The 15,032-nt window shown below is 47.0% G+C and overlaps 29 non-coding genes and 21 pseudogenes across 29 annotated transcripts; all 50 read right to left on the reverse strand.

Moving 5' to 3' along the window:
* Positions 1–148: 148 nt before the first annotated feature.
* On the reverse strand, positions 149–257 carry LOC138456735 (5S ribosomal RNA; annotated as a pseudogene).
* Positions 258–363: 106 nt separating this feature from the next.
* LOC138462529 (5S ribosomal RNA) lies at positions 364–482 on the reverse strand. The gene has a single exon (XR_011265124.1). It is a non-coding gene; the product is annotated as a 5S ribosomal RNA (ribosomal RNA).
* Positions 483–588: 106 nt separating this feature from the next.
* Positions 589–707, reverse strand: LOC138465264 (5S ribosomal RNA). Its single transcript, XR_011267838.1, has one exon. It is a non-coding gene; the product is annotated as a 5S ribosomal RNA (ribosomal RNA).
* A 463-nt stretch (positions 708–1,170) lies between these two features.
* Positions 1,171–1,279, reverse strand: LOC138457724 (5S ribosomal RNA; annotated as a pseudogene).
* Positions 1,280–1,385: 106 nt separating this feature from the next.
* On the reverse strand, positions 1,386–1,494 carry LOC138459433 (5S ribosomal RNA; annotated as a pseudogene).
* A 106-nt stretch (positions 1,495–1,600) lies between these two features.
* LOC138453985 (5S ribosomal RNA) lies at positions 1,601–1,719 on the reverse strand. Its single transcript, XR_011260682.1, has one exon. It is a non-coding gene; the product is annotated as a 5S ribosomal RNA (ribosomal RNA).
* A 106-nt stretch (positions 1,720–1,825) lies between these two features.
* On the reverse strand, positions 1,826–1,944 carry LOC138461152 (5S ribosomal RNA). The gene has a single exon (XR_011263786.1). It is a non-coding gene; the product is annotated as a 5S ribosomal RNA (ribosomal RNA).
* Positions 1,945–2,050: 106 nt separating this feature from the next.
* LOC138463568 (5S ribosomal RNA) lies at positions 2,051–2,169 on the reverse strand. Its single transcript, XR_011266154.1, has one exon. It is a non-coding gene; the product is annotated as a 5S ribosomal RNA (ribosomal RNA).
* Positions 2,170–2,632: 463 nt separating this feature from the next.
* LOC138456736 (5S ribosomal RNA) lies at positions 2,633–2,741 on the reverse strand (annotated as a pseudogene).
* A 106-nt stretch (positions 2,742–2,847) lies between these two features.
* LOC138459713 (5S ribosomal RNA) lies at positions 2,848–2,956 on the reverse strand (annotated as a pseudogene).
* A 106-nt stretch (positions 2,957–3,062) lies between these two features.
* LOC138459913 (5S ribosomal RNA) lies at positions 3,063–3,181 on the reverse strand. The gene has a single exon (XR_011262693.1). It is a non-coding gene; the product is annotated as a 5S ribosomal RNA (ribosomal RNA).
* Positions 3,182–3,287: 106 nt separating this feature from the next.
* Positions 3,288–3,406, reverse strand: LOC138463470 (5S ribosomal RNA). The gene has a single exon (XR_011266056.1). It is a non-coding gene; the product is annotated as a 5S ribosomal RNA (ribosomal RNA).
* A 106-nt stretch (positions 3,407–3,512) lies between these two features.
* On the reverse strand, positions 3,513–3,631 carry LOC138462541 (5S ribosomal RNA). Its single transcript, XR_011265136.1, has one exon. It is a non-coding gene; the product is annotated as a 5S ribosomal RNA (ribosomal RNA).
* Positions 3,632–3,737: 106 nt separating this feature from the next.
* LOC138465138 (5S ribosomal RNA) lies at positions 3,738–3,856 on the reverse strand. The gene has a single exon (XR_011267712.1). It is a non-coding gene; the product is annotated as a 5S ribosomal RNA (ribosomal RNA).
* Positions 3,857–4,309: 453 nt separating this feature from the next.
* On the reverse strand, positions 4,310–4,418 carry LOC138458171 (5S ribosomal RNA; annotated as a pseudogene).
* Positions 4,419–4,524: 106 nt separating this feature from the next.
* LOC138463539 (5S ribosomal RNA) lies at positions 4,525–4,643 on the reverse strand. Its single transcript, XR_011266126.1, has one exon. It is a non-coding gene; the product is annotated as a 5S ribosomal RNA (ribosomal RNA).
* Positions 4,644–4,749: 106 nt separating this feature from the next.
* Positions 4,750–4,868, reverse strand: LOC138455067 (5S ribosomal RNA). Its single transcript, XR_011261712.1, has one exon. It is a non-coding gene; the product is annotated as a 5S ribosomal RNA (ribosomal RNA).
* Positions 4,869–5,331: 463 nt separating this feature from the next.
* On the reverse strand, positions 5,332–5,440 carry LOC138459700 (5S ribosomal RNA; annotated as a pseudogene).
* Positions 5,441–5,546: 106 nt separating this feature from the next.
* LOC138459891 (5S ribosomal RNA) lies at positions 5,547–5,655 on the reverse strand (annotated as a pseudogene).
* Positions 5,656–5,761: 106 nt separating this feature from the next.
* Positions 5,762–5,880, reverse strand: LOC138461983 (5S ribosomal RNA). The gene has a single exon (XR_011264586.1). It is a non-coding gene; the product is annotated as a 5S ribosomal RNA (ribosomal RNA).
* Positions 5,881–5,986: 106 nt separating this feature from the next.
* On the reverse strand, positions 5,987–6,105 carry LOC138462702 (5S ribosomal RNA). Its single transcript, XR_011265297.1, has one exon. It is a non-coding gene; the product is annotated as a 5S ribosomal RNA (ribosomal RNA).
* A 106-nt stretch (positions 6,106–6,211) lies between these two features.
* On the reverse strand, positions 6,212–6,330 carry LOC138463569 (5S ribosomal RNA). Its single transcript, XR_011266155.1, has one exon. It is a non-coding gene; the product is annotated as a 5S ribosomal RNA (ribosomal RNA).
* A 463-nt stretch (positions 6,331–6,793) lies between these two features.
* LOC138456737 (5S ribosomal RNA) lies at positions 6,794–6,902 on the reverse strand (annotated as a pseudogene).
* Positions 6,903–7,008: 106 nt separating this feature from the next.
* LOC138459876 (5S ribosomal RNA) lies at positions 7,009–7,117 on the reverse strand (annotated as a pseudogene).
* A 106-nt stretch (positions 7,118–7,223) lies between these two features.
* On the reverse strand, positions 7,224–7,342 carry LOC138461984 (5S ribosomal RNA). The gene has a single exon (XR_011264587.1). It is a non-coding gene; the product is annotated as a 5S ribosomal RNA (ribosomal RNA).
* A 106-nt stretch (positions 7,343–7,448) lies between these two features.
* Positions 7,449–7,567, reverse strand: LOC138464998 (5S ribosomal RNA). The gene has a single exon (XR_011267574.1). It is a non-coding gene; the product is annotated as a 5S ribosomal RNA (ribosomal RNA).
* A 106-nt stretch (positions 7,568–7,673) lies between these two features.
* Positions 7,674–7,792, reverse strand: LOC138463570 (5S ribosomal RNA). Its single transcript, XR_011266157.1, has one exon. It is a non-coding gene; the product is annotated as a 5S ribosomal RNA (ribosomal RNA).
* A 463-nt stretch (positions 7,793–8,255) lies between these two features.
* Positions 8,256–8,364, reverse strand: LOC138459064 (5S ribosomal RNA; annotated as a pseudogene).
* A 106-nt stretch (positions 8,365–8,470) lies between these two features.
* Positions 8,471–8,579, reverse strand: LOC138459892 (5S ribosomal RNA; annotated as a pseudogene).
* A 106-nt stretch (positions 8,580–8,685) lies between these two features.
* Positions 8,686–8,804, reverse strand: LOC138461985 (5S ribosomal RNA). Its single transcript, XR_011264588.1, has one exon. It is a non-coding gene; the product is annotated as a 5S ribosomal RNA (ribosomal RNA).
* Positions 8,805–8,910: 106 nt separating this feature from the next.
* On the reverse strand, positions 8,911–9,029 carry LOC138462703 (5S ribosomal RNA). Its single transcript, XR_011265298.1, has one exon. It is a non-coding gene; the product is annotated as a 5S ribosomal RNA (ribosomal RNA).
* Positions 9,030–9,135: 106 nt separating this feature from the next.
* LOC138463572 (5S ribosomal RNA) lies at positions 9,136–9,254 on the reverse strand. Its single transcript, XR_011266159.1, has one exon. It is a non-coding gene; the product is annotated as a 5S ribosomal RNA (ribosomal RNA).
* A 463-nt stretch (positions 9,255–9,717) lies between these two features.
* Positions 9,718–9,826, reverse strand: LOC138457725 (5S ribosomal RNA; annotated as a pseudogene).
* A 106-nt stretch (positions 9,827–9,932) lies between these two features.
* Positions 9,933–10,041, reverse strand: LOC138459434 (5S ribosomal RNA; annotated as a pseudogene).
* Positions 10,042–10,147: 106 nt separating this feature from the next.
* LOC138453848 (5S ribosomal RNA) lies at positions 10,148–10,266 on the reverse strand. The gene has a single exon (XR_011260550.1). It is a non-coding gene; the product is annotated as a 5S ribosomal RNA (ribosomal RNA).
* A 106-nt stretch (positions 10,267–10,372) lies between these two features.
* On the reverse strand, positions 10,373–10,491 carry LOC138465010 (5S ribosomal RNA). Its single transcript, XR_011267586.1, has one exon. It is a non-coding gene; the product is annotated as a 5S ribosomal RNA (ribosomal RNA).
* A 106-nt stretch (positions 10,492–10,597) lies between these two features.
* On the reverse strand, positions 10,598–10,715 carry LOC138455363 (5S ribosomal RNA; annotated as a pseudogene).
* A 463-nt stretch (positions 10,716–11,178) lies between these two features.
* On the reverse strand, positions 11,179–11,287 carry LOC138459483 (5S ribosomal RNA; annotated as a pseudogene).
* Positions 11,288–11,393: 106 nt separating this feature from the next.
* Positions 11,394–11,502, reverse strand: LOC138457895 (5S ribosomal RNA; annotated as a pseudogene).
* A 106-nt stretch (positions 11,503–11,608) lies between these two features.
* Positions 11,609–11,727, reverse strand: LOC138463307 (5S ribosomal RNA). The gene has a single exon (XR_011265894.1). It is a non-coding gene; the product is annotated as a 5S ribosomal RNA (ribosomal RNA).
* A 106-nt stretch (positions 11,728–11,833) lies between these two features.
* LOC138461287 (5S ribosomal RNA) lies at positions 11,834–11,952 on the reverse strand. The gene has a single exon (XR_011263910.1). It is a non-coding gene; the product is annotated as a 5S ribosomal RNA (ribosomal RNA).
* A 463-nt stretch (positions 11,953–12,415) lies between these two features.
* On the reverse strand, positions 12,416–12,524 carry LOC138458023 (5S ribosomal RNA; annotated as a pseudogene).
* Positions 12,525–12,630: 106 nt separating this feature from the next.
* On the reverse strand, positions 12,631–12,749 carry LOC138464987 (5S ribosomal RNA). The gene has a single exon (XR_011267563.1). It is a non-coding gene; the product is annotated as a 5S ribosomal RNA (ribosomal RNA).
* A 106-nt stretch (positions 12,750–12,855) lies between these two features.
* Positions 12,856–12,974, reverse strand: LOC138465141 (5S ribosomal RNA). The gene has a single exon (XR_011267715.1). It is a non-coding gene; the product is annotated as a 5S ribosomal RNA (ribosomal RNA).
* A 463-nt stretch (positions 12,975–13,437) lies between these two features.
* LOC138456740 (5S ribosomal RNA) lies at positions 13,438–13,546 on the reverse strand (annotated as a pseudogene).
* Positions 13,547–13,652: 106 nt separating this feature from the next.
* LOC138462553 (5S ribosomal RNA) lies at positions 13,653–13,771 on the reverse strand. Its single transcript, XR_011265148.1, has one exon. It is a non-coding gene; the product is annotated as a 5S ribosomal RNA (ribosomal RNA).
* Positions 13,772–13,877: 106 nt separating this feature from the next.
* On the reverse strand, positions 13,878–13,996 carry LOC138465265 (5S ribosomal RNA). Its single transcript, XR_011267839.1, has one exon. It is a non-coding gene; the product is annotated as a 5S ribosomal RNA (ribosomal RNA).
* Positions 13,997–14,459: 463 nt separating this feature from the next.
* On the reverse strand, positions 14,460–14,568 carry LOC138457727 (5S ribosomal RNA; annotated as a pseudogene).
* A 106-nt stretch (positions 14,569–14,674) lies between these two features.
* On the reverse strand, positions 14,675–14,783 carry LOC138459435 (5S ribosomal RNA; annotated as a pseudogene).
* A 106-nt stretch (positions 14,784–14,889) lies between these two features.
* On the reverse strand, positions 14,890–15,008 carry LOC138461986 (5S ribosomal RNA). Its single transcript, XR_011264589.1, has one exon. It is a non-coding gene; the product is annotated as a 5S ribosomal RNA (ribosomal RNA).
* Between the last annotated feature and the right edge of the window lie 24 nt (positions 15,009–15,032).

A 15,032-nucleotide genomic window follows, 5' to 3' on the forward strand; every position in this document is an offset into this window, starting at 1 on the left:
TTCTATGTAAAAAGGTAGCTCCAGCCCTCATGCCTCATGATGTTGTCCAACATTTCCGCTATAAAACGGGATACAATTATTTTGGAAACATACCAAATTTGAAAAATAATTGAGAAGTTGCGCAATTACTAATCATGGAGCACAAAAAAGCCTACAGCACCTGGTATTCCCAGGCAGTCTCCCATCCAGGTACTAACTAGGCCCGACCCTGCTTAGCTTCCGAGATCGGGCGCATTCAGTGTGGTGTGGCCGTAGGCTCTGGGCCTAGTGAGTTTTGTACTTTTAAGCATCTAGTCGGCTAGACCTTGCAGTTTTGAAAGGGAATTGTGAAATGGCTCACTTCCTGAACTTGGAGCACAAAAAAGCCTACAGCACCTGGTATTCCCAGGTGGTCTCCCATCCAGGTACTAACTAGGCCCGACACTGCTTAGCTTCTGAGATCAGACGAGATCAGGCGCATTCAGTGTGGTGTGGCCGTAGGCTCTGGTCCTAGTGAGTTTTGTACTTTTAAGCATCTAGTCGGCTAGACCTTGCAGTTTTAAAAGGCAATTGAGAAAGGGCTCACTTCCTGAACTTGGAGCACAAAAAAGCCTACAGCACCTGGTATTCCCAGGCGGTCTCCCATCCAGGTACTAACTAGGCCTGACACTGCTTAACTTCCGAGATCAGACGAGATTGGGTGCATTCAGTGTGGTGTGGCCGTAGGCTCTAGGAATGCTAAGAATATTACTCTTATGCATTTGCATTTAGTAAGCTAAGCCATGCAGCCACTTGCAACATGATACCACGCTCATCGCTCGATCAGGCTCGATCAGGCGAGATATATAAGACTGGTGGGCCCATTCAGGACTCCTATGTCTGGTAGGATAACTTTAATTCATCCATCCTGTGTCTGTTGCAGGGAGGTGGAGAGAACAATCAACACAATAATGGTTTTCTTTCATGCCTCTTGAAGGACTCAATATTCTCTGTACTGCATTACATGTGAAAGTCGATTTATTACCCAAGAACACACTACCTGTATGCTAATTCTATGTAAAAAGGTAGCTCCAGCCCTCATGATGTTGTCCAACATTTCCGCTATAAAACGGGATACAATTATTTTGGAAACATACCAAATTTGAAAAATAATTGAGAAGTTGTGCAATTACTAATCATGACGCACAAAAAAGCCTACAGCACCTGATATTCCCAGGCAGTCTCCCATCCAGGTACTAACTAGGCCCGACCCTGCTTAGCTTCCGAGATCGGGCGCATTCAGTGTGGTGTGGCCGTAGGCTCTGGGCATAGTGAGTTTTGTACTTTTAAGCATCTAGTCGGCTAGACCTTGCAGTTTTGAAAGGCAATTGTGAAATGGCTCACTTCCAGAACTTGGAGCACAAAAAAGCCTACAGCACCTGGTATTCCCAGGCGGTCTCCCATCCAGGTACTAACGAGGCCGGACACTGCTTAGCTTCCGAGATCAGACGCATTCAGTGTGGTGTGGCCGTAGGCTCTGGGCCTTGTGAGTTTTGTACTTTTAAGCATCTAGTCGGCTAGACCTTGCAGTTTTGAAAGGCAATTGTGAAATGGCTCACTTCCTGAACTTGGAGCACAAAAAAGCCTACAGCACCTGGTATTCCCAGGCGGTCTCCCATCCAGGTACTAACGAGGCCCAACACTGCTTAGCTTCCGAGATCAGACGAGATCAGACGCATTCAGTGTGGTGTGGCCGTAGGCTCTGGGCCTTGTGAGTTTTGTACTTTTAAGCATCTAGTCGGCTAGACCTTGCAGTTTTGAAAGGCAATTGTGAAATGGCTCACTTCCTGAACTTGGAGCACAAAAAAGCCTACAGCACCTGGTATTCCCAGGCGGTCTCCCATCCAGGTACTAACTAGGCCCGACACTGCTTAGCTTCTGAGATCAAACGAGATCAGGCGCATTCAGTGTGGTGTGGCCGTAGGCTCTGGGCCTAGTGAGTTTTGTACTTTTAAGCATCTAGTCGGCTAGACCTTGCAGTTTTAAAAGGCAATTGAGAAAGGGCTCACTTCCTGAACTTGGAGCACAAAAAAGCCTACAGCACCTGGTATTCCCAGGCGGTCTCCCATCCAGGTACTAACTAGGCCTGACACTGCTTAACTTCCAAGATCAGACGAGATCGGGTGCATTCAGTGTGGTGTGGCCGTAGGCTCTAGGAATGCTAAGAATATTACTCTTATGCATTTGCATTTAGTAAGCTAAGCCATGCAGCCACTTGCAACATGATACAACGCTCATCGCTCGATCAGGCTCGATCAGGCGAGATATATAAGACTGGTGGGCCCATTCAGGACTCCTATGTCTGGTAGGATAACTTTAATTCATCCATCCTGTGTCTGTTGCAGGGAGGTGGAGAGAACAATCAACACAATAATGGTTTTCTTTCATGCCTCTTGAAGGACTCAATATTCTCTGTACTGCATTACATGTGAAAGTCGATTTATTACCCATGAACACACTACCTGTATGCTAATTCTATGTAAAAAGGTAGCTCCAGCCCTCATGATGTTGTCCAACATTTCCGCTATAAAACGGGATACAATTATTTTGGAAACATACCAAATTTGAAAAATAATTGAGAAGTTGCGCAATTACTAATCATGGAGCACAAAAAAGCCTACAGCACCTGGTATTCCCAGGCAGTCTCCCATCCAGGTACTAACTAGGCCCGACCCTGCTTAGCTTCCGAGATCGGGCGCATTCAGTGTGGTGTGGCCGTAGGCTCTAGGCCTAGTGAGTTTTGTACTTTTAAGCATCTAGTCGGCTAGACCTTGCAGTTTTGAAAGGCAATTGTGAAATGGCTCACTTCCTGAACTTGGAGCACAAAAAAGCCTACAGCACCTGGTATTCCCAGGCCGCCTCCCATCCAGGTACTAACGAGGCCCGACACTGCTTAGCTTCCGAGATCAGACGCATTCAGTGTGGTGTGGCCGTAGGCTCTGGGCCTTGTGAGTTTTGTACTTTTAAGCATCTAGTCGGCTAGACCTTGCAGTTTTGAAAGGCAATTGTGAAATGGCTCACTTCCTGAACTTGGAGCACAAAAAAGCCTACAGCACCTGGTATTCCCAGGTGGTCTCCCATCCAGGTACTAACTAGGCCCGACACTGCTTAGCTTCCGAGATCAGACGAGATCGGGCGCAATCAGTGTGGTGTGGCCGTAGGCTCTGGGCCTAGTGAGTTTTGTACTTTTAAGCATCTAGTCAGCTAGACCTTGCAGTTTTGAAAGGCAATTGAGAAATGGCTCACTTCCTGAACTTGGAGCACAAAAAAGCCTACAGCACCTGGTATTCCCAGGTGGTCTCCCATCCAGGTACTAACGAGGCCCGACACTGCTTAGCTTCCGAGATCAGACGAGATCAGGCGCATTCAGTGTGGTGTGGCCGTAGGCTCTGAGCCTTGTGAGTTTTGTACTTTTAAGCATCTAGTCGGCTAGACCTTGCAGTTTTGAAAGGCAATTGAGAAATGGCTCACTTCCTGAACTTGGAGTACAAAAAAGCCTACAGCACCTGGTATTCCCAGGTGGTCTCCCATCCAGGTACTAACTAGGCCCGACACTGCTTAGCTTCTGAGATCAGACGAGATCAGGCGCATTCAGTGTGGTGTGGCCGTAGGCTCTGGGCCTAGTGAGTTTTGTACTTTTAAGCATCTAGTCGGCTAGACCTTGCAGTTTTAAAAGGCAATTGAGAAAGGGCTCACTTCCTGAACTTGGAGCACAAAAAAGCCTACAGCACCTGGTATTCCCAGGCGGTCTCCCATCCAGGTACTAACTAGGCCTGACACTGCTTAACTTCCAAGATCAGACGAGATCGGGTGCATTCAGTGTGGTGTGGCCATAGGCTCTAGGAATGCTAAGAATATTACTCTTATGCATTTGCATTTAGTAAGCTAAGCCATGCAGCCACTTGCAACATGATACCACGCTCATCGCTCGATCAGGCTCGATATATAAGACTGGTGGGCCCATTCAGGACTCCTATGTCTGGTAGGATAACTTTAATTCATCCATCCTGTGTCTGTTGCAGGGAGGTGGAGAGAACAATCAACACAATAATGGTTTTCTTTCATGCCTCTTGAAGGACTCAATATTCTCTGTACTGCATTACATGTGAAAGTCGATTTATTACCCATGAACACACTACCTGTATGCTAATTCTATGTAAAAAGGTAGCTCCAGCCCTCATGATGTTGTCCAACATTTCCGCTATAAAACGGGATACAATTATTTTGGAAACATACCAAATTTGAAAAATAATTGAGAAGTTGCGCAATTACTAATCATGGAGCACAAAAAAGCCTACAGCACCTGGTATTCCCACGCAGTCTCCCATCCAGGTACTAACTAGGCCCGACCCTGCTTAGCTTCCGAGATCAGGCGCATTCAGTGTGGTGTGGCCGTAGGCTCTGGGCCTAGTGAGTTTTGTACTTTTAAGCATCTAGTCGGCTAGACCTTGCAGTTTTGAAAGGCAATTGTGAAATGGCTCACTTCCTGAACTTGGAGCACAAAAAAGCCTACAGCACCTGGTATTCCCAGGCGGTCTCCCATCCAGGTACTAAAGAGGCCCGACACTGCTTAGCTTCCGAGATCAGACGAGATCGGGCGCATTCAGTGTGGTGTGGCCGTAGGCTCTGGGCCTTGTGAGTTTTGTACTTTTAAGCATCTAGTCTGCTAGACCTTGCAGTTTTAAAAGGCAATTGAGAAAGGGCTCACTTCCTGAACTTGGAGCACAAAAAAGCCTACAGCACCTGGTATTCCCAGGCGGTCTCCCATCCAGGTACTAACTAGGCCTGATACTGCTTAACTTCCGAGATCAGACGAGATTGGGTGCATTCAGTGTGGTGTGGCCGTAGGCTCTAGGAGTGCTAAGAATATTACTCTTATGCATTTGCATTTAGTAAGCTAAGCCATGCAGCCACTTGCAACATGATACCACGCTCATCGCTCGATCAGGCTCGATCAGGCGAGATATATAAGACTGGTGGGCCCATTCAGGACTCCTATGTCTGGTAGGATAACTTTAATTCATCCATCCTGTGTCTGTTGCAGGGAGGTGGAGAGAACAATCAACACAATAATGGTTTTCTTTCATGCCTCTTGAAGGACTCAATATTCTCTGTACTGCATTACATGTGAAAGTCGATTTATTACCCATGAACACACTACCTGTATGCTAATTCTATGTAAAAAGGTAGCTCCAGCCCTCATGATGTTGTCCAACATTTCCGCTATAAAACGGGATACAATTATTTTGGAAACATACCAAATTTGAAAAATAATTGAGAAGTTGTGCAATTACTAATCATGGAGCACAAAAAAGCCTACAGCACCTGGTATTCCCAGGCAGTCTCCCATCCAGGTACTAACTAGGCCAGACCCTCCTTAGCTTCCGAGATCGGGCGCATTCAGTGTGGTGTGGCCGTAGGCTCTGGGCCTAGTGAGTTTTGTACTTTTAAGCATCTAGTCGGCTAGACCTTGCAGTTTTGAAAGGCAATTGTGAAATGGCTCACTTCCTGAACTTGGAGCACAAAAAAGCCTACAGCACCTGGTATTCCCAGGCGGTCTCTCATCCAGGTACTAACGAGGCCGGACACTGCTTAGCTTCCGAGATCAGACGCATTCAGTGTGGTGTGGCCGTAGGCTTTGGGCCTAGTGAGTTTTGTACTTTTAAGCATCTAGTCGGCTAGACCTTGCAGTTTTGAAAGGCAATTGTGAAATGGCTCACTTCCTGAACTTGGAGCACAAAAAAGCCTACAGCACCTGGTATTCCCAGGCGGTCTCCCATCCAGGTACTAACGAGGCCCGACACTGCTTAGCTTCCGAGATCAGACGAGATCGGGCGCATTCAGTGTGGTGTGGCCGTAGGCTCTGAGCCTTGTGAGTTTTGTACTTTTAAGCATCTAGTCGGCTAGACCTTGCAGTTTTGAAAGGCAATTGCGAAATGGCTCACTTCCTGAACTTGGAGTACAAAAAAGCCTACAGCACCTGGTATTCCCAGGCGGTCTCCCATCCAGGTACTAACTAGGCCCGACACTGCTTAGCTTCTGAGATCAGACGAGATCAGGCGCATTCAGTGTGGTGTGGCCGTAGGTTCTGTGCCTAGTGAGTTTTGTACTTTTAAGCATCTAGTCGGCTAGACCTTGCAGTTTTAAAAGGCAATTGAGAAAGGGCTCACTTCCTGAACTTGGAGCACAAAAAAGCCTACAGCACCTGGTATTCCCAGGCGGTCTCCCATCCAGGTACTAACTAGGCCTGACACTGCTTAACTTCCAAGATCAGACGAGATCGGGTGCATTCAGTGTGGTGTGGCCGTAGGCTCTAGGAATGCTAAGAATATTACTCTTATGCATTTGCATTTAGTAAGCTAAGCCATGCAGCCACTTGCAACATGATACCACGCTCATCGCTCGATCAGGCTCGATCAGGCGAGATATATAAGACTGGTGGGCCCATTCAGGACTCCTATGTCTGGTAGGATAACTTTAATTCATCCATCCTGTGTCTGTTGCAGGGAGGTGGAGAGAACAATCAACACAATAATGGTTTTCTTTCATGCCTCTTGAAGGACTCAATATTCTCTGTACTGCATTACATGTGAAAGTCGATTTATTACCCATGAACACACTACCTGTATGCTAATTCTATGTAAAAAGGTAGCTCCAGCCCTCATGATGTTGTCCAACATTTCCGCTATAAAACGGGATACAATTATTTTGGAAACATACCAAATTTGAAAAATAATTGAGAAGTTGTGCAATTACTAATCATGGAGCACAAAAAAGCCTACAGCACCTGGTATTCCCAGGCAGTCTCCCATCCAGGTACTAACTAGGCCCGACCCTGCTTAGCTTCCGAGATCGGGCGCATTCAGTGTGGTGTGGCCGTAGGCTCTGGGCCTAGTGAGTTTTGTACTTTTAAGCATCTAGTCGGCTAGACCTTGCAGTTTTGAAAGGCAATTGTGAAATGGCTCACTTCCTGAACTTGGAGCACAAAAAAGCCTACAGCACCTGGTATTCCCAGGCGGTCTCCCATCCAGGTACTAACGAGGCTGGACACTGCTTAGCTTCCGAGATCAGACGCATTCAGTGTGGTGTGGCCGTAGGCTCTGGGCCTTGTGAGTTTTGTACTTTTAAGCATCTAGTCGGCTAGACCTTGCAGTTTTGAAAGGCAATTGTGAAATGGCTCACTTCCTGAACTTGGAGCACAAAAAAGCCTACAGCACCTGGTATTCCCAGGCGGTCTCCCATCCAGGTACTAACGAGGCCCGACACTGCTTAGCTTCCGAGATCAGACGAGATCGGGCGCATTCAGTGTGGTGTGGCCGTAGGCTCTGGGCCTTGTGAGTTTTGTACTTTTAAGCATCTAGTCGGCTAGACCTTGCAGTTTTGAAAGGCAATTGAGAAATGGCTCACTTCCTGAACTTGGAGTACAAAAAAGCCTACAGCACCTGGTATTCCCAGGCGGTCTCCCATCCAGGTACTAACTAGGCCCGACACTGCTTAGCTTCTGAGATCAGACGAGATCAGGCGCATTCAGTGTGGTGTGGCCGTAGGCTCTGGTCCTAGTGAGTTTTGTACTTTTAAGCATCTAGTCGGCTAGACCTTGCAGTTTTAAAAGGCAATTGAGAAAGGGCTCACTTCCTGAACTTGGAGCACAAAAAAGCCTACAGCACCTGGTATTCCCAGGCGGTCTCCCATCCAGGTACTAACTAGGCCTGACACTGCTTAACTTCCAAGATCAGACGAGATCGGGTGCATTCAGTGTGGTGTGGCCGTAGGCTCTAGGAATGCTAAGAATATTACTCTTATGCATTTGCATTTAGTAAGCTAAGCCATGCAGCCACTTGCAACATGATACCACGCTCATCGCTCGATCAGGCTCGATCAGGCGAGATATATAAGACTGGTGGGCCCATTCAGGACTCCTATGTCTGGTAGGATAACTTTAATTCATCCATCCTGTGTCTGTTGCAGGGAGGTGGAGAGAACAATCAACACAATAATGGTTTTCTTTCATGCCTCTTGAAGGACTCAATATTCTCTGTACTGCATTACATGTGAAAGTCGATTTATTACCCATGAACACACTACCTGTATGCTAATTCTATGTAAAAAGGTAGCTCCAGCCCTCATGATGTTGTCCAACATTTCCGCTATAAGACGGGATACAATTATTTTGGAAACATACCAAATTTGAAAAATAATTGAGAAGTTGTGCAATTACTAATCATGGAGCACAAAAAAGCCTACAGCACCTGATATTCCCAGGCAGTCTCCCATCCAGGTACTAACTAGGCCTGACCCTGCTTAGCTTCCGAGATCGGGCGCATTCAGTGTGGTGTGGCCGTAGGCTCTGGGCCTAGTGAGTTTTGTACTTTTAAGCATCTAGTCGGCTAGACCTTGCAGTTTTGAAAGGCAATTGTGAAATGGCTCACTTCCTGAACTTGGAGCACAAAAAAGCCTACAGCACCTGGTATTCCCAGGCGGTCTCTCATCCAGGTACTAACGAGGCCGGACACTGCTTAGCTTCCGAGATCAGACGCATTCAGTGTGGTGTGGCCGTAGGCTTTGGGCCTAGTGAGTTTTGTACTTTTAAGCATCTAGTCGGCTAGACCTTGCAGTTTTGAAAGGCAATTGTGAAATGGCTCACTTCCTGAACTTGGAGCACAAAAAAGCCTACAGCACCTGGTATTCCCAGGCGGTCTCCCATCCAGGTACTAACGAGGCCCGACACTGCTTAGCTTCCGAGATCAGACGAGATCGGGCGCATTCAGTGTGGTGTGGCCGTAGGCTCTGAGCCTTGTGAGTTTTGTACTTTTAAGCATCTAGTCGGCTAGACCTTGCAGTTTTGAAAGGCAATTGCGAAATGGCTCACTTCCTGAACTTGGAGTACAAAAAAGCCTACAGCACCTGGTATTCCCAGGCGGTCTCCCATCCAGGTACTAACTAGGCCCGACACTGCTTAGCTTCTGAGATCAGACGAGATCAGGCGCATTCAGTGTGGTGTGGCCGTAGGTTCTGGGCCTAGTGAGTTTTGTACTTTTAAGCATCTAGTCGGCTAGACCTTGCAGTTTTAAAAGGCAATTGAGAAAGGGCTCACTTCCTGAACTTGGAGCACAAAAAAGCCTACAGCACCTGGTATTCCCAGGCGGTCTCCCATCCAGGTACTAACTAGGCCTGACACTGCTTAACTTCCAAGATCAGACGAGATCGGGTGCATTCAGTGTGGTGTGGCCGTAGGCTCTAGGAATGCTAAGAATATTACTCTTATGCATTTGCATTTAGTAAGCTAAGCCATGCAGCCACTTGCAACATGATACCACGCTCATCGCTCGATCAGGCTCGATCAGGCGAGATATATAAGACTGGTGGGCCCATTCAGGACTCCTATGTCTGGTAGGATAACTTTAATTCATCCATCCTGTGTCTGTTGCAGGGAGGTGGAGAGAACAATCAACACAATAATGGTTTTCTTTCATGCCTCTTGAAGGACTCAATATTCTCTGTACTGCATTACATGTGAAAGTCGATTTATTACCCATGAACACACTACCTGTATGCTAATTCTATGTAAAAAGGTAGCTCCAGCCCTCATGATGTTGTCCAACATTTCCGCTATAAAACGGGATACAATTATTTTGGAAACATACCAAATTTGAAAAATAATTGAGAAGTTGTGCAATTACTAATCATGGAGCACAAAAAAGCCTACAGCACCTGATATTCCCAGGCAGTCTCCCATCCAGGTACTAACTAGGCCCGACCCTGCTTAGCTTCCGAGATCGGGCGCATTCAGTGTGGTGTGGCCGTAGGCTCTGGGCATAGTGAGTTTTGTACTTTTAAGCATCTAGTCGGCTAGACCTTGCAGTTTTGAAAGGCAATTGTGAAATGGCTCACTTCCTGAACTTGGAGCACAAAAAAGCCTACAGCACCTGGTATTCCCAGGCGGTCTCCCATCCAGGTACTAACGAGGCCGGACACTGCTTAGCTTCCGAGATCAGACGCATTCAGTGTGGTGTGGCCGTAGGCTCTGGGCCTTGTGAGTTTTGTACTTTTAAGCATCTAGTCGGCTAGACCTTGCAGTTTTGAAAGGCAATTGTGAAATGGCTCACTTCCTGAACTTGGAGCACAAAAAAGCCTACAGCACCTGGTATTCCCAGGCGGTCTCCCATCCAGGTACTAACGAGGCCCGACACTGCTTAGCTTCTGAGATCAGACGAGATCGGGCGCATTCAGTGTGGTGTGGCCGTAGGCTCTGGGCCTTGTGAGTTTTGTACTTTTAAGCATCTAGTCGGCTAGACCTTGCAGTTTTGAAAGGCAATTGAGAAATGGCTCACTTCCTGAACTTGGAGTACAAAAAAGCCTACAGCACCTGGTATTCCCAGGCGGTCTCCCATCCAGGTACTAACTAGGCCCGACACTGCTTAGCTTCTGAGATCAGACGAGATCAGGCGCATTCAGTGTGGTGTGGCCGTAGGCTCTGGGCCTAGTGAGTTTTGTACTTTTAAGCATCTAGTCGGCTAGACCTTGCAGTTTTAAAAGGCAATTGAGAAAGGGCTCACTTCCTGAACTTGGAGCACAAAAAAGCCTACAGCACCTGGTATTCCCAGGCGGTCTCCCATCCAGGTACTAACTAGGCCTGACACTGCTTAACTTCCAAGATCAGACGAGATCGGTGCATTCAGTGTGGTGTGGCCGTAGGCTCTAGGAATGCTAAGAATATTACTCTTATGCATTTGCATTTAGTAAGCTAAGCCATGCAGCCACTTGCAACATGATACCACGCTCATCGCTCGATCAGGCTCGATCAGGCGAGATATATAAGACTGGTGGGCCCATTCAGGACTCCTATGTCTGGTAGGATAACTTTAATTCATCCATCCTGTGTCTGTTGCAGGGAGGTGGAGAGAACAATCAACACAATAATGGTTTTCTTTCATGCCTCTTGAAGGACTCAATATTCTCTGTACTGCATTACATGTGAAAGTCGATTTATTACCCATGAACACACTACCTGTATGCTAATTCTATGTAAAAAGGTAGCTCCAGCCCTCATGATGTTGTCCAACATTTCCGCTATAAAACGGGATACAATTATTTTGGAAACATACCAAATTTGAAAAATAATTGAGAAGTTGCGCAATTACTAATCATGGAGCACAAAAAAGCCTTCAGCACCTGGTATTCCCAGGCAGTCTCCCATCCAGGTACTAACTAGGCCCGACCCTGCTTAGCTTCTGAGATCGGGCGCATTCAGTGTGGTGTGGCCGTAGGCTCTAGGCCTAGTGAGTTTTGTACTTTTAAGCATCTAGTCGGCTAGACCTTGCAGTTTTGAAAGGCAATTGTGAAATGGCTCACTTCCTGAACTTGGAGCACAAAAAAGCCTACAGCACCTGGTATTCCCAGGCGGTCTCCCATCCAGGTACTAACGAGGCCCGACACTGCTTAGCTTCCGAGATCAGACGCATTCAGTGTGGTGTGGCCGTAGGCTCTGGGCCTTGTGAGTTTTGTACTTTTAAGCATCTAGTCGGCTAGACCTTGCAGTTTTGAAAGGCAATTGTGAAATGGCTCACTTCCTGAACTTGGAGCACAAAAAATCCTACAGCACCTGGTATTCCCAGGTGGTCTCCCATCCAGGTACTAACTAGGCCCGACACTGCTTAGCTTCCGAGATCAGACGAGATCGGGCGCAATCAGTGTGGTGTGGCCGTAGGCTCTGGGCCTAGTGAGTTTTGTACTTTTAAGCATCTAGTCAGCTAGACCTTGCAGTTTTGAAAGGCAATTGAGAAATGGCTCACTTCCTGAACTTGGAGCACAAAAAAGCCTACAGCACCTGGTATTCCCAGGCGGTCTCCCATCCAGGTACTAACTAGGCCTGACACTGCTTAACTTCCGAGATCAGACGAGATCGGGTGCATTCAGTGTGGTGTGGCCGTAGGCTCTAGGAATGCTAAGAATATTACTCTTATGCATTTGCATTTAGTAAGCTAAGCCATGCAGCCACTTGCAACATGATACCACGCTCATCGCTCGATCAGGCTCGATCAGGCGAGATATATAAGACTGGTGGGCCCATTCAGGACTCCTATGTCTGGTAGGATAACTTTAATTCATCCATCCTGTGTCTGTTGCAGGGAGGTGGAGAGAACAATCAACACAATAATGGTTTTCTTTCATGCCTCTTGAAGGACTCAATATTCTCTGTACTGCATTACATGTGAAAGTCGATTTATTACCCATGAACACACTACCTGTATGCTAATTCTATGTAAAAAGGTAGCTCCAGCCCTCATGATGTTGTCCAACATTTCCGCTATAAAACGGGATACAATTATTTTGGAAACATACCAAATTTGAAAAATACTTGAGAAGTTGCGCAATTACTAATCATGGAGCACAAAAAAGCCTACAGCACCTGGTATTCCCAGGCAGTCTCCCATCCAGGTACTAACTAGGCCCGACCCTGCTTAGCTTCCGAGATCAGGCGCATTCAGTGTGGTGTGGCCGTAGGCTCTGGGCCTAGTGAGTTTTGTACTTTTAAGCATCTAGTCGGCTAGACCTTGCAGTTTTGAAAGGCAATTGTGAAATGGCTCACTTCCTGAACTTGGAGCACAAAAAAGCCTACAGCACCTGGTATTCCCAGACGGTCTCCCATCCAGGTACTAAAGAGGCCCGACACTGCTTAGCTTCCGAGATCAGACGAGATCGGGCGCATTCAGTGTGGTGTGGCCGTAGGCTCTGGGCCTTGTGAGTTTTGTACTTTTAAGCATCTAGTCTGTTAGACCTTGCAGTTTTGAAAGGCAATTGAGAAATGGCTCACTTCCTGAACTTGGAGTACAAAAAAGCCTACAGCACCTGGTATTCCCAGGCGGTCTCCCATCCAGGTACTAACTAGGCCCGACACTGCTTAGCTTCTGAGATCAGACAAGATCGGGTGCATTCAGTGTGGTGTGGCCGTAGGCTCTAGGAATGCTAAGAATATTACTCTTATGCATTTGCATTTAGTAAGCTAAGCCATGCAGCCACTTGCAACATGATACCACGCTCATCGCTCGATCAGGCTCGATCAGGCGAGATATATAAGACTGGTGGGCCCATTCAGGACTCCTATGTCTGGTAGGATAACTTTAATTCATCCATCCTGTGTCTGTTGCAGGGAGGTGGAGAGAACAATCAACACAATAATGGTTTTCTTTCATGCCTCTTGAAGGACTCAATATTCTCTGTACTGCATTACATGTGAAAGTCGATTTATTACCCATGAACACACTACCTGTATGCTAATTCTATGTAAAAAGGTAGCTCCAGCCCTCATGAAGTTGTCCAACATTTCCGCTATAAAACGGGATACAATTATTTTGGAAACATACCAAATTTGAAAAATAATTGAGAAGTTGCGCAATTACTAATCATGGAGCACAAAAAAGCCTACAGCACCTGGTATTCCCAGGCAGTCTCCCATCCAGGTACTAACTAGGCCCGACCCTGCTTAGCTTCCGAGATCGGGCGCATTCAGTGTGGTGTGGCCGTAGGCTCTGGGCCTAGTGAGTTTTGTACTTTTAAGCATCTAGTCGGCTAGACCTTGCAGTTTTGAAAGGGAATTGTGAAATGGCTCACTTCCTGAACTTGGAGCACAAAAAAGCCTACAGCACCTGGTATTCCCAGGTGGTCTCCCATCCAGGTACTAACTAGGCCCGACACTGCTTAGCTTCTGAGATCAGACGAGATCAGGCGCATTCAGTGTGGTGTGGCCGTAGGCTCTGGGCATAGTGAGTTTTGTACTTTTAAGCATCTAGTCGGCTAGACCTTGCAGTTTTAAAAGGCAATTGAGAAAGGGCTCACTTCCTGAACTTGGAGCACAAAAAAGCCTACAGCACCTGGTATTCCCAGGCGGTCTCCCATCCAGGTACTAACTAGGCCTGACACTGCTTAACTTCCGAGATCAGACGAGATTGGGTGCATTCAGTGTGGTGTGGCCGTAGGCTCTAGGAATGCTAAGAATATTACTCTTATGCATTTGCATTTAGTAAGCTAAGCCATGCAGCCACTTGCAACATGATACCACGCTCATCGCTCGATCAGGCTCGATCAGGCGAGATATATAAGACTGGTGGGCCCATTCAGGACTCCTATGTCTGGTAGGATAACTTTAATTCATCCATCCTGTGTCTGTTGCAGGGAGGTGGAGAGAACAATCAACACAATAATGGTTTTCTTTCATGCCTCTTGAAGGACTCAATATTCTCTGTACTGCATTACATGTGAAAGTCGATTTATTACCCATGAACACACTACCTGTATGCTAATTCTATGTAAAAAGGTAGCTCCAGCCCTCATGATGTTGTCCAACATTTCCGCTATAAAACGGGATACAATTATTTTGGAAACATACCAAATTTGAAAAATAATTGAGAAGTTGTGCAATTACTAATCATGGAGCACAAAAAAGCCTACAGCACCTGATATTCCCAGGCAGTCTCCCATCCAGGTACTAACTAGGCCCGACCCTGCTTAGCTTCCGAGATCGGGCGCATTCAGTGTGGTGTGGCCGTAGGCTCTGGGCATAGTGAGTTTTGTACTTTTAAGCATCTAGTCGGCTAGACCTTGCAGTTTTGAAAGGCAATTGTGAAATGGCTCACTTCCTGAACTTGGAGCACAAAAAAGCCTACAGCACCTGGTATTCCCAGGCGGTCTCCCATCCAGGTACTAACGAGGCCGGACACTGCTTAGCTTCCGAGATCAGACGCATTCAGTGTGGTGTGGCCGTAGGCTCTGGGCCTTGTGAGTTTTGTACTTTTAAGCATCTAGTCGGCTAGACCTTGCAGTTTTGAAAGGCAATTGTGAAATGGCTCACTTCCTGAACTTGGAGCACAAAAAAGCCTACAGCACCTGGTATTCCCAGGCGGTCTCCCATCCAGGTACTAACGAGGCCCGACACTGCTTAGCTTCCGAGATCAGACGAGATCGGGCGCATTCAGTGTGGTGTGGCCGTAGGCTCTGGGCCTTGTGAGTTTTGTACT

This window comes from Ambystoma mexicanum, chromosome 4p (assembly GCF_040938575.1).
Source record: "Ambystoma mexicanum isolate Mex_15411 chromosome 4p, UKY_AmexF1_1, whole genome shotgun sequence".
Classification (NCBI taxonomy): Eukaryota; Metazoa; Chordata; class Amphibia; order Caudata; family Ambystomatidae; genus Ambystoma; species Ambystoma mexicanum.